Source organism: Nyctereutes procyonoides, unplaced genomic scaffold (assembly GCF_905146905.1).
Source record: "Nyctereutes procyonoides isolate TBG_1078 unplaced genomic scaffold, NYPRO_anot_genome, whole genome shotgun sequence".
Taxonomy (NCBI): Eukaryota; Metazoa; Chordata; class Mammalia; order Carnivora; family Canidae; genus Nyctereutes; species Nyctereutes procyonoides.
Genome location: NW_026575049.1, coordinates 22,724,369 through 22,737,945, shown reverse-complemented (window position 1 = coordinate 22,737,945; position 13,577 = coordinate 22,724,369). Strand labels below are relative to the sequence as shown.

The window sequence follows — 13,577 nt, the reverse complement described above, 5'->3', positions numbered from 1 at the left end:
CGTAAAAGAAAACAGATTACATTATCTTTAAGCACACATTACAAAGGAGGCCAACCTCTGATCTGTTCCTTTTCTGAAAGGACTGCTGGAGACTCTAAAAATGCTAGTCATGACCTTCTTGCCAATGTTTCAAAAACTCCTCTTAAAGTGAATACAAAAATCATGATTTTAGACTCGTTTCTAGCAGATCCAATAATTTTCAAAAATGGGAAAATAAGGAAATTCTCTAATAGGAAAATCCACCTGTCTCTTGACTACCACTGACTCATTTCTTTGGTGGGCAATTAAGGTGGAAAGTTGGATTCCCTATGGTCTCTCAAACTGCCTCACTGCCTATCCATCACTGTCAGAGGAGAGCAGGAGACAACAGCACCAAAAACGGTGCAATAAGGACCTCTGAAGATCCTCTCTTCCATGAAAATAACAAGAAAACTGGCAAAAATGGTCAGAACCAACTTTTTCAGAACTCTGGAAATTAACCAAAGGTTTATAGCAATCTAAGGACACCTTATTCATGAAATATGGTGGTATCTCAGTATGAACACCAAGTTCTGTGACATTTCAACTTTCCCTTGTCCTCACCTGCCCCTGCCCCCAAATCAGCAGAAGCCTAGAAACTAACAGCCTGTAATTTCAGTGACAACCCAGCAGTCTGCCCATCACTGGAAAGAGCAGAACAGAGTTGGAAGCTCCTTCAAGCCCTATTACCAGAAATTGTTAAAAGGCATTTGTTGAAAAAAATCAGACACGACTATTGTCTCAACTTCTGGGCTGCCTGAGGAGGTAAATAGATGGAGCAAATAAATAGACTAACCAGAAACCTTCAAGGACAAGTTGGGGAATGAAACACCCACATGGGCTTTGAGAAGCTCTCACGTGTCCCTGGATCTAGAAAGCCACTCACACATGGAGAGCTGTAAGCACGCCCAGGGCTGCCCAGGGCTGTGTGCTTGCTCTTGCTCGGGAAAGAACTGAGCAAGGCCTTATGCTGTCACCTATGGTTGACCGTGAAGCTCTGCACAAACAGGAAGTGAAGCCTAAGGAAGGGGTGTGAACTGCCTGGCAAAGGACTAAAGGAATCTCCAACACACTTGAAGGGCCCCTCAGCAAAGACTGGAAGACTGTTGTTTACAGGCATTTAAGGATATATCTCTCTGGTCATAAGCTGACCACTCAGCTAATCCATCACATACTTCAGTGGCCATCCACGACCAAACCTACAGACTTCACAATGTTGGTTTAGAAGAGTCAGAAAACAAAATCCAAAACATGAAAAGTGGAAAGAATATGATTTCAAAAATTACCATGGAATTTAAAGTGTCTAGTTTTCAACAAAAAATTTATGACATGCAAGAAAAAAAAAGAGAAAAGAAGGAAAGAAAGAAAGACTCATACATACTTACCTTTAGGAACCATGCAAGCAAGAAAAGAGTGGGGTGAAATATTTAAAGTATAAATTTTATATTTACATGAATTTACGTATATACATTTATATATTTGTATATATACATAAACATAAATATATAAAATATATTTTGTATTATATAAATTTCTTTATATAATGAACAAATAAAGCATATTTTCTACATTTGAAATATAGAAAGAAAAAAACCCCACCAACCTAGAATTCTGTATCCAGCAAAATTTTCCTTCAAAAGTTAAAGGCAACTAAATACCTTTCTTATACAAACAAAAACTAAGGAAATGTGTCACCAGCAAGCCTGCTTTAAAAAAAAAAAGAGAGAGAGAGAGTTGGGGCATCTGGGAGGCCAGTCAGTTAAACTTCTGTTTTCTTCAGGGTCCTGGGATCAAGCCCTTCCTGCTGAGCATCTCCCTCTCCCTCTGCTGCTCTCCCTACTCATTCTCTCTTGGTCTCTGTCTCTCAAGTAAATAAATAAAATATTTTTTTTAAAGTTACAGTCTTCAGAAAGAAGGAAAAATGATACAGGTCAGAAATGTAAATTTACATAAAGAAAAAAAAACATTAGAGAGAATAAATGAAGGTAACATAAACACATATGTACCTAAGAACAGAGCCCCAATATACATGAGGCAAAAACAGATAAAACCAAAAGGAGAAACACATACTTGCACAGCAACAGCTGAAGACTTCAATGCCCACTTTTAATAGTGGACAGAACAACTATATAGATCAACAATGGAATGGAGGGCCAGAACACCATAAACCAATCAGACCTAACAGGAATTTAAAGAACACTCCACCCAACAATGGCAGTATATACATTCTTTTCAAGTGCACATGGAACATTATTCAGGATAAATCATATGTTAAGACATAAAACAAATCCTGATAAATTTTAAGACCTTGAAATAATCAAAGTGAGTTCTCTAACCACACTGGAATGAAACTGAAATCCATCATGGAAAGAATTGAGTAATTCACAAATATATTGAAATTAATACACTCTTAACTAACCCCAGAGGATCAAAGAGGGTAAAAAAAAAAACTCATAAGTGAAATTAGCAAATATTTTTGGATGGATGAAAATGAAGGCACACATGCCAAAAATTATGGGATGTAGTGCTTGGAGGGGAATTTATAGCTATAGATGCCTATAGCATTTTTAAAAAGAAGAAAACCTCAAATTAATAACAATCTTTTTTCTTAAGAAGCTAGAAAAATAAGAGTAACTAATCCAAACTAAACAGAATAAAGGAAATAATAAAGATCAGAGCAGAAATGAATGACATTGAAAAGACAAAGCCAACAAAATGAAGAGGTAGTTCTTTGAAAAGATCAGCAAAGCTGACAGTTTTACCTAGATTCTCCAAGAAAAAAATGAGAAATATTGCATATACAAAAATCAGGAATGAAAAGAAAGAATATTACTACAGATCTCACAAAAACAAAAAGGTTAAGGGAATACTGAAAACAATTGTATGCCCACATATTAGCTAATCTACACAAAATAGAAAAATTCTTAAAGACACAAGCTACTTAAACTGACAAAGAAGAAACAGAAAATCTGTAGACCTATACCAAGTAAAGAGATTAAATTAGAAGTCAAAAGCTTCCTACAAAGAAAGGCCAGAACCAGATGCGTTTCCTGGTAAGTTCTACCAAACATTTAAAAAAGGGCAGCCTGGGTGGCTCAGCGGTTTAGGTCAAGTCCCACGTCAGACTCCCTGCATGGAGCCTGCTTCTTCCTCTGCCTGTGTCTCTGCCTCTTTCTCTCTTTTAAATAATGATCTTTTTAAAAAGTTTAACAAAGCATAATTAAAATCAATCAATCCTTCAAAAAACAGAGTAAGAGGGAACACTTACCCACACATTCTATGAGGCTAATATTACCAAATCCAGATAAAGACATCAGGAGAAAAGAAAGCTAAAGATAGGGGGAAAAAATCTCTGACAAATTGCTTGCAAACAGGGCAGCCTGGGTGGCTCAGGGGTTTAGCACCGCCTTCAGCCCAGGGTGTGATCCTGGAGACCTGGGATTGAGTCCCACGTCGGGCTCCCTGCGTGGAGCCTGCTTCTCCCTCTGCCTGTGTCTCTGCCTCTCTCTCTCTCTCTCTCTCTCTCTCTCTCTCTCTCTCCTGTGTGTCTCTCATGAATAAATAAATAAAATCTTTTTAAAAATTGCTTGCAAATGGAATCCAACAACATATAAAAAAATTAGATGTCATGATCAGGTGAGATTATCCCAGGAACTCAGGGGTGGTTGAACATATAGAAATCAATCACTATAATACACCACATTAATACAATCAAGAAAAAACATGACCACCTCAATAGATGCAGAGAAAGCATTTCACAAAATCTTATACCCTTTCATGATAAACACACTCAATAAGCTAGGAATAGAATGGAACTTCCGTGACCCAACAGAGGGCATCAATGAAAAACCAATAGCAAATATCATACAGAATGGTAAAAGAACAAAGGCTGAAAGCCTTCCCCCTAAAATCAGAAAAAAGGCAAGGATATATTCTCTCACCATTCTATTCAACATTGTACTGAAGGTTCTAGCTGAGCAATTAAGTAAGAAAAGGAAATAAAAGGCACCCAGCTCTAGTGCCACAAGGAAAGCTTTACAGCCTCACTTGTCTGAGGTTCCCAACTTCGCAAACCTTCTCAGGAAAGAAAAAATAAAGGAAAAGGAAAAAGAAAAAGAAGAAAAGGAGGTTTTCCCTACTGGACTTCACATTTAAATGCAAGTGCATAATTATTTAATATTCAAAAATAGATGGATGTGTGTGGCACTACTTCAGTATAAAGAATCAGTTGACAATAGCACTAAAGTGCTAGACTTTAAGAATCTCAAGTTTACAGAGTTAAAGAAATGAATCAGAATTTTTTTTTAATGTGTAAGAAATACACACTGGATGGTGCTCTGGTCTACCTCTCTTTGGGCAGTCCCTGACACCCTGGCATGGTATGGGTCTAGATTTGTCTCATATGCACAGGTCCCTGTGAGCAGGGGCCATACCAGGGCTGAAGCCATGCACATCTGACAGCAGAGTCCCACATGCATCTTTCATCAAGTAGATAAATTTATCTGAAACCTAGAATCATAGCATGGGTAAATTTCCAGAAGAACATGGCTTAGTATGTGTCCATACAGTCAAAATACATTTATTGAGCTTCCTTCTAGAGGTTTGGGGGTCAATGAACAAAACTGGCAAAATCATGGACCTCATGGGCCTTTTATCCTAGGACTGGAAGACAAACAATAATAAAGGAAATGATACAAGTTAAAAAGTACTATGAAAATACACAGAGCAGAGGAGAACAGATGACACTGAGCACAGGTAGGACAGAGGCCAGAAAGGGAAGGATGCATTAAGAGGACAGAGGCAAAAGGAGGCCAGACAGAGGAAAGCCGGGTAGGCTCCGGTGACGGGCTCACTCCGAGAGTTATATGTGAAGCCATATACAGAGAAGAGGGCTAATTAAGTACAGGGTTATGATCTGGCCTTTGCATTTAAAGGATCCCTCTGGCCATACATCAAGAATGGACTTAGAGAGGCAGGGGAGGAAACCGAGGCACCAACTATAAGTCCACTGAAATAATGCATGCAAGAGAAGATGGTGGCCTGGATGGAGGTGGTTTCCATGCAAGTGTTGGGAAATGTGAGATTCTAAGTATGTTCTGAAGGCAGGGTCAATTGTATTCTCTTACAGGTTTGATCTGGCTTGCAGGAGAAGTGGTAGTCATTAACTGAGAGGGAGGGGATAGGCAGGATAGGTTTGGAGGGGAAGATCAGGAGTTCCACTCTGCGCATGTTAAGTCAGAGATGCCTGTTAGATCTCCCAGGGGAGATACCGAATAGGCAGCTGGATATACGAGCCTGAGTTCTGGGAAGACACCGGGGCTGAAGATACAAGTGTGGGGACTGTCAGCACACAATGGACATGTAAGGCGCAAGAAGGTGTGAAAAGAGAACATGTGCCAGAGCTGAGCTCTGGGGTGCTCCAACACTCAGAGTTCTGGGAGATGGAGAGGAACTAGCAAAAGATGACAAAGAGCAGCCAGTGAGAAAGGAGCAAATGAGGAGGAGACTGGAGTGTCCTGGAAACCAAGTGAGGAACATGTTTCAAAATGGAGAGATGGTGTGTGTCCAACGCTACAGTGATCAGCATGGAAGGTAAGGACCAAGAATAGCTCTGGATTAAGCCACGCAGGTGGTCCTGGGAACCCTAAGAGGCGCCACACTGGTGGAACCAGGCAATTTTGCATGTAAACTCAGAGGACAAGAATCTGTGATAACTGGGGTGGGATAGGGCTCCAGGACAATGGGGAGCACGTGTGAATACTCCAGGTAGCAATCCAGCAGGAAGCACAGTACGGGCAGGACGGAAAGGAGAGGTTGCCCGGTCCCCCAGCTTCACCAGTGAGACAGGATCCCAGCTCATGGACGAGCCCTTTTTAGGAGCACTGTCGGTTCATGGCTCCTGATGGAGGAGAAGGCGGTGGACACAGATGTGGCGACGACTGGGTGGGACGGTTCCCGGGGGCTTGGGCCTGTTTCCTCCGGGAAATAGGAATCTGGCCATCAGCGGCAAGCGAGAACAGAAGAGGCGTCCAGGATTGAGAGAGGACACGAAAAGTCGTCTAGAAGAGACGGCCAGGGGAAGGTGGGAGAAGTAGAACGGCGAGCAGGGAGCTGTAAGAGCACATCTGAGGTCCATGGGCATCAGCTCGAGAGCCAGGCCCGGGGGGGCAGAGTGCTGGATCCACCCGGAGGCAAGGTTTTGAAACGTGGGTGTGATACAGGAAGGGGCGAATGTGTGCTGGAGAAGGGATGCCATTGTGCACATCCTGCTCAGAAATGAGCCCTGAGAATGATGGCAATTCTCAGTATAACTGAAATAATTGGAAGGGACCGAAGAAGTGAAGAGACCAGAAACTCAATCAATCTCATGAAGAATTTGAAGAAGGAAAAAAATGACTCTAATTCAATGAGCATCTACCGGCGACTAACCATGAGCCAGGAAACGTGCTTAAGATTTATGAAACCCCATCACTGAAGCCTCCTCATGTCCAACCACTTACTGTGCTTCCCATTTCTCCGGGGAGGAGGCTGACACTCGGAACAGGCCAGCAAGGTGCCCGGGATTGCGCAGCTGCTGAGCAGAGCCAGGTCCGGGAGAAGAGCTCGTCCCAGGCATCAAGTTCAGACGGTCACCATGACCAAGGCCTTCCTGGTGCTTTTTACAGAACTCCTAACATGCTCCTTGCACGAGGTGGCACATCTCTGGCTCCCCAAGCTGCCTTGTGGGTTAGGAGCGCTCGTCCCCTGCCTCAACCCGCTCTGCAAGCACGTAGGGAGGACCTGCTGGAACTGCATTCCTGGTTGTGGTTATTGCTGATGCAAATAACCACTTGCTTTATTTTATCCATAAATTCCCTTCCTAATAACAATAAGGCATGCCAGGGCTCTGGCCTCATGCCTTATTACACCACCTGAGGAGTGAGATAATCACCCAGAAATGTACTGCCTGTTGTGCATTTTATTACTTGAATACAAAGTGATTCAATTCAAGAAACACTTAGTTGAAGACAGCATGAAAAAAAATAATAATCATATGAAAAGTAATTCTTCCTAATGCTACTGAGCACACTGCAGGGAATAATCCTCTTCCAGCAGGAGAATGGTCTGGATGACCTGTTGGGTCTTCTCCAGTTCTAATTTCTACCGATTGCAGGATCATAAAAGCCAGTGAGACTTCACTTACAATGTGAATATTCCAGAGAGCCAGATCCAGGTAGTTCTGACAATAGAGCCTATTTGGTACTCGACCTGAACATTCACGGTATGGACATTTTCCAAGCAACTATCCTCTCAGCGATTCACTCATTCTTCAGCAAATACAGCCAGCCACACATGGGTGAGGGTGGAGAGATGGAAGGAGAAGTATGAACCGCCCGACTGGCAGCAGCTCACCGTCTAACTCAGGATTTTTGGAAAAATGCAACATGCGCTTCAAGTACAGGAAAGGGTATCCCCACTGTGTGAACAACCATGCTGACGCAGCAGGTAGAAATGCAGTGACCTCCTGTCCTCAAGTGGCTGAGAATGTGACCTAAATCACTCTCTCTCTGGGGTTCAGGACTTTTCCTGAGAGATGCCATCTTCAGTTCACCCCAAGGAGGAGAAGAGCTAGTCTGTCTGTAGACACCTCATGCAGAAATAACATGGATTTTTATTGTCACAAATAGTATTATCTGAAAACACATTTCCTTTCCACCTTTAAAAATTAGTTTTAAAAGGCTATTGAAGAAGACACACAGATATGTACAGTAGTTTTCTTTTTCTTTCTTTTTTTTTTTTTTGTACATTAGCTTTAAAAGAGTGGTTCTCAGAGCACCTCGGTGGCTCAGTGGTTGAGCGTCTGCCTTCGGCTCAGGTCATGATCCCAAGGTCCTGGGATTGAGTCCGCATCAGGCTTTTCACAGAGAAGCCAGCTTCTCCCTCTGTCTAGGTCTCTGCCTCTCTCTCTCTCTCTCGGTCTCTCATGAATAAATAAATAACTTTTTTTTAAAAGAGTGGTTCTCAAAATATGGTAGTCCCCCAACCAGTAGTACCAGCATCACCTAGAACCTTCTTAGAAATGCATTTTAGGGCAGCCCGGGCACTCAGCGGTTTAGTGCCACCTTCAGCCCAGGGCCTGATCCTGGAGACCTGGGATCAACCCCATCACTGAAGGGGTTGGTTCCCTTAACACATCAGGCTCCGTGCATGGAGCCTGCTTCTTCCTCTGCCCATGTCTCTGCCTCTCTCTCTCTCTCTCTCTCTCTCTGTCTCTCATTAATAAATAAATAAAATCTTTTTAAAAATGCATTTTATCAGGCCCTGCCCCAGGCCAACAAGAAACTCTGAAGGTGGGGACCCAGCCATTTGTGTGTTAATCAGCTGAGACCACTGCTTTAGGAGACCCTAAAGTTGATGTATGAGTCTATAGTCTTTGAAGGAGGTTCTGTAAAGTTCCCTGCATAATATCAAAATGAAATAAAAGACCACAAGTGTTACACTGAAGCAATTCTGGAAGATGCGCCTAGCAGTAATTGAGTGCCTATTTTGCTGACCATCAGTTCATCGTCAATCCTGTGACAACCCTGTCAATCAGATACCATTATCCATATTTTTAGAGGTAGAGAAATTAAACCAGAGAGAAAAGCCAAATTCACTCATGAGGCCCCAGACTTGAACTCTCCTGAATTTAATGCTAGGCTTTTTGCCAGCTGTGCCAGGGGTGCGTGTGTGTGTGTGTGTGTGTGCGCGCGTGCATGCACACTTGCATGGGTGCACGAATGACTTGTGTGCCTTCTCACATAAACACATAGATGAGAACAATGAGGTCTGCATATATTGATAGAACAATAAGAAAACTTGCTCATACTCAAGGGATACCTTGTGTTTGCCAAACAGTCTAACAATTCTGCAACCTACTCAAAAGAACATGGAGAAAAGCAAAAGCAAGTCATCTACATAACAATCTAATTAATCAACTATTAGGATTCTGGGGTTTGTGCCCCCTCCCAGATCCCAGCCTCACACTCCCCTCAATATCCTAGACTCGGCTGGCAACCCCTCGTCTACTGTTCTAAACATAGGGATTGTAAGAATGCAAGCTGATTTACAAATATATTCCAAATGATAGGGTATCGTAAAAAACAATTTAGCCAGTCAACTGAATTCAATTTAGCAGAAAAATCTGTGGTTATAAAGTGACCTGCCTCCGGGGCCTGCAGCCCCACGTGTCTGAGCCACAGGCTTCCTCCACCAAGGGTCTCCCCTACTCACGCGCTCCCCACATCCCCACACGGGTTCTCACCTTCCTCCTGAACCTCACTTTAACCAATATCACCTCTTGCAGCATACATTCCAAGCCTACCCCCCATCACACACACACTACAAGACACACCCACACAAACTCAGAAATCAAATTCAAAATACAACACAAACATCTCAACATTAATATGCTTTAACAGAGTAGTATAAATAATGATTATAAATATGTTGAAAACTAAAAGTGTGTTCAGGATGATGTTAAGAGAAAAGGTACAATGGGTAGATCCTAGGAACACAATGACAGAAATGCCCTCCCTCCGGTTTTCACGGGAGGACAGTGGCCACAAAAGGAACAAAAGTGGCTATGTGACGTGGGGACGGTGGGGGGGGGGGGGCAGGGATCTTTTATATTTTAAAAGATCTTTAATAAGCATCTCGCAGCATGTTAGAAAAAGCATGCCTACCGGGCCGCCCAGCCAGCCCGTGGCCTAGCTCCTGCCTCCTCACTCTCCCCTCCTGGCCTCCCACGGCCTGGGGGTCCCTCTCGCCACCCAGTAAACTCCTGGTACCTACAGATTGGGGTGTGACCATCACCTCCTTGGCGAGGTCTCCTAGATCACCCTGTCTACATGCTCCTCTGTAGCCTCTCATCACAGCTGGCCCTTCCCGACACTGCTCTCCCTACGGCTGGGAGTCACACTCGCATTTGGGAAACGACAACCTGGATTATAGGCTCCGTGAAATAAAATGGGGCTTTTACACCTCTGAACCCCCAGCCCCAAAGTTTAGGGTCACCTGGATCCCGTTTAGGGTCATCTCCCGCCTTCTCGCCACACAATGCAGAAGTTTCAGCATCACTCCTGATTTCTCACTCTTGGTCCCTCCGGAGAACTGGTGACCAGCATCAGAAAGGTCTCTTCAGTTAACACCCAAGACCCTTCTGACTGTCCCGTGTCTGTCTTCCCTGCTAGACGATTAACATCATGACGGCAGGGGCCACATCTGATTTTGGCAGTCCAAAAAATAACAAACGTTAAGTTTAACTGAACCGAGTGTTGTGGTTTTGTGATAACTTCTATCAGCGGGAACACAAATCCTAAAGAAAAAGCTGACACCATTTTGTCTGTAATGTGCCTTCCCAATCACGGACACAAAAATCTAATTTCAGAAAGTGTCTCAGAAAATCTACTACCTAGTGACCATGCTCAGACTCACCCCCACACCTAACTCGATGACAGATACGGCAACAGGCAGCAGACAAACAAGTGGTGTCAGGAAAACTGACCGCCCGTCGGCTGTCAGACAGCTGTTCCCATCTCAAAAACTGTTTCCCTGGCAGCCTTTTGAAACGGACGAGCTGGAAACCATCCCGCTCCCTCCCCCAGCTCCTGTGAGCAGACAAGGAGCGGTTAACACATCCTATTTATAGTGCAGCCAGACCCAAGCTAGTCCTAGGATGCTGGCAAGGCAAAGTCGCCATGGTTGCCCGCCTGAGTTCAGCAAGGGAACGTTTTGCTGCTGCTGCCACCTATCGGGGGAGCTGAGCGTGTGGCCACCGGGAAAACCTGCACCGCTGGCCCCGTGGTGAAGCAGTTTTCTGATGTCCCCAGACTTGTGGAGTATTTGTAGTCACGTTGAACACTGAACTAAGAACACTCAACTATAAGATGTATAGACACTTGCTGATATAAATATGTAAGTTCTTAGACAACTTTGGCCCCAAAAATCAGCATTTAACATGTGCTTGCTGCACAAATGACACAAACCAGACAGAAATGATACTATCATCATCAGCTTGTAAGAAAGCACCTTCTCTCCAGGGAGGCCTTACACCCAACACGGTACGGCGAACTGGCCACCTTCTGCCCCGCCGGCTGACACGAGCGGTCAGGGACACAAAGTGGCTCACCTGGCCTTGGTACTGAAGGATTTGGTGCTGTTGATTGTGGAAACGTGTGTTTTTGGTGCTATTCTGTTTCATTTCCTTCAAAATTAACGACTTCTGAATTTGTGGATTTTGAAAAATAAGAGAGCAATGAGTTAGCACAGATTGGCAGGCAGATTTTCTTATTTACCTTACCAAGCTGCAAGAATGGAGTCTCTGGGTCTGCAAAATAATCAGCTGATTTTGCAATTTACTAGAGAATTGTGTCAAAAACCTGAGGCAGAGGCACCTGGGTGGCTCAGTCAGGGAAGCGTCTACCTTCAGCTTAGTTCATAGACCCAGGGTCCTGGGACCGAGCCCCACATCGGGCTCCCTGCTCAGCAGGGAGCCTGCTTCTCCCTCCCCCTCTCCCTCTGATGCTACCCCTGCTTGGTGCTCTCTCCCACACTCCCTCTCTCTGTCAAATAAATAAAATAAAATCTAAAAAAAAAAAAAAAAAGCCTCAGGTAGGTCCTCTAAATGAATTCATACTAAACTGTTGGTTTCCCAGGGGAGTGATCTTATGTCAACACAATATGAGCACCACTCATCTGCCCATGTGTAGATCACACACACACACACACACACACACCCCACAATCACACACATAACCCTACAAAGTCCTTCATGGTATCACAAGGCCATGCAGGACAACCCTTGCTTACTTCTCCGTCTGTCGTACCCCTTCCCCTGGCCTTGGTACTGCAGGATTTGGTGCTGTTGATTGTGGAAACATGTGTTTCCAGTTCCCTGAGCCTTAGCCACAGAGACCGTTGGCTGGCCCTCGGACAAGGTCTTCCTATACCGAAGCTCTGCTTTCAAGGGTGGTAGCGCCCCCTTCCAGGCCACTCATCCTTGTCTCGGGTCTGCCTAATTGCACTCTTCCTCCTTGCAAAGATCAGTAGGTTTGAGCATCCATCAGAACCACCCAGAGGGCTGGTTAGGAACAGATGGCTGGGTTCCAGCTCCAGATCCCAATCCTAGATCTAGATCTTGGGAAGGGTGGCGCCTGAGAACTCGCCTCCCTAGAAAGTTCCCAGGGGATGCTGCTGCTGTTGCTCCGGCCCAAAACCAATGCCACAGATGTCAGTTCAAATAACACTTCCTCAGGGAGCCTTCTTTGGTACCCCCACATTAGGCCACGCCCCCATTACACACTTCCACAATGACCTCTGTGGTCCTTTGTAGCCCTTCGCCCAGTTTGAAATGACTTATCTGTATGAGGATAATACAGTTAATGCCTGTCTCCGTAGACTTGACATTCCAAAAAAGCAAGGGCCAAGTTAATTTATGTCATCAGTATACCTCCGGATCCCAGGCCAGGGGCTAGCAGTCAGGGGTATTCAAACTCACTGAGCAAAAGAATGAACTTGCTTCCACTCTCGAACCTTGGTAAATCAAGGCAGGAATCCCTGTCTTTGATTCTGGCCTCCAGCTCTCTGACCAATTAGCAAAGACTGTCAATTTACTTGCAAAACACTCGTCTGTCTATTCCTTGTCCCTCTCCACCCTTAACATCACAGCTGCGTTCACTCTCACTCATCTGGATTCCAGGAAGAGCCCCACACATTGCTTCTGGGTCCCACCTTCTCCCTGTAACCCATCCTCCCCTGTTCCCACGATTTATCTTTCTAACACGCAGATATAGTTGTGTTACTCCCTGGCTTAAAAACATGCCGTGCAGAACTCTACATGTGTTAGAATCTCACAGAACGATGTGCCGAGAGGAAAAAAAAAAATGAGTGCATGTCAAACTAGTGAGACTTGAATCCAGTCTGTGCTTTAGTGACGAGTGCTGTCCTGATGGCGTCATCCTGATTTTGATCGTTGTACTATGATTATTCTGTAAAATGTTATCGTGGGGGTGGGGGGGAGACTGGGGCACAGAGGAACTTTCTGTACCAATTCTGCAACATTATGAGTCGAAAATCATTTAAGTTTAAAAAAGAAAAAAAAATGCAATACTTCTCCAGGGCATCCAGAGTAGTCAAAACCCTAATTGTGGGGGGAAAGATCATTCATTCCCAACATTAGTGACCTGCCCCCTCCCTGAGCAACCACCAGATGCCAGTGCTCCACGAGGGCTGCCTTTTCACACAGCCCTCCATGGGGGCCGTGTCCTTCCTCACCTCTGAGCTTGGTTCATGCTTTTGCAAGGATTCCCCCCAGCTCCCCTGCCTGCACACTGCAATTCACTGGTCAAGATGGAGGGCACCGCCCCTCCTTCGTGAGGCCTTCCTTCTTGTCTTCCTTAACCGACACTAATCATGCTTTTACAGAGAATTTGGTCTCATCATTTTGTTCTGCCAGTAGTTTTATTTAATAAAGAAAAGGACAAAAAGGTCAAAAATACTATAATCCCAGTCCTTTGCTGTGGGGCCAGGTGGGACAAAAA

At 44.5% G+C, this 13,577-nt stretch overlaps 1 protein-coding gene across 1 annotated transcript in view; it reads right to left on the bottom strand.

Moving 5' to 3' along the window:
- Nucleotides 1–13,577, bottom strand: part of EFCAB6 (EF-hand calcium binding domain 6) — a 239,622-nt gene that overhangs the window by 220,042 nt on the left and 6,003 nt on the right. The gene's annotated exons all lie outside the window — the stretch shown is intronic.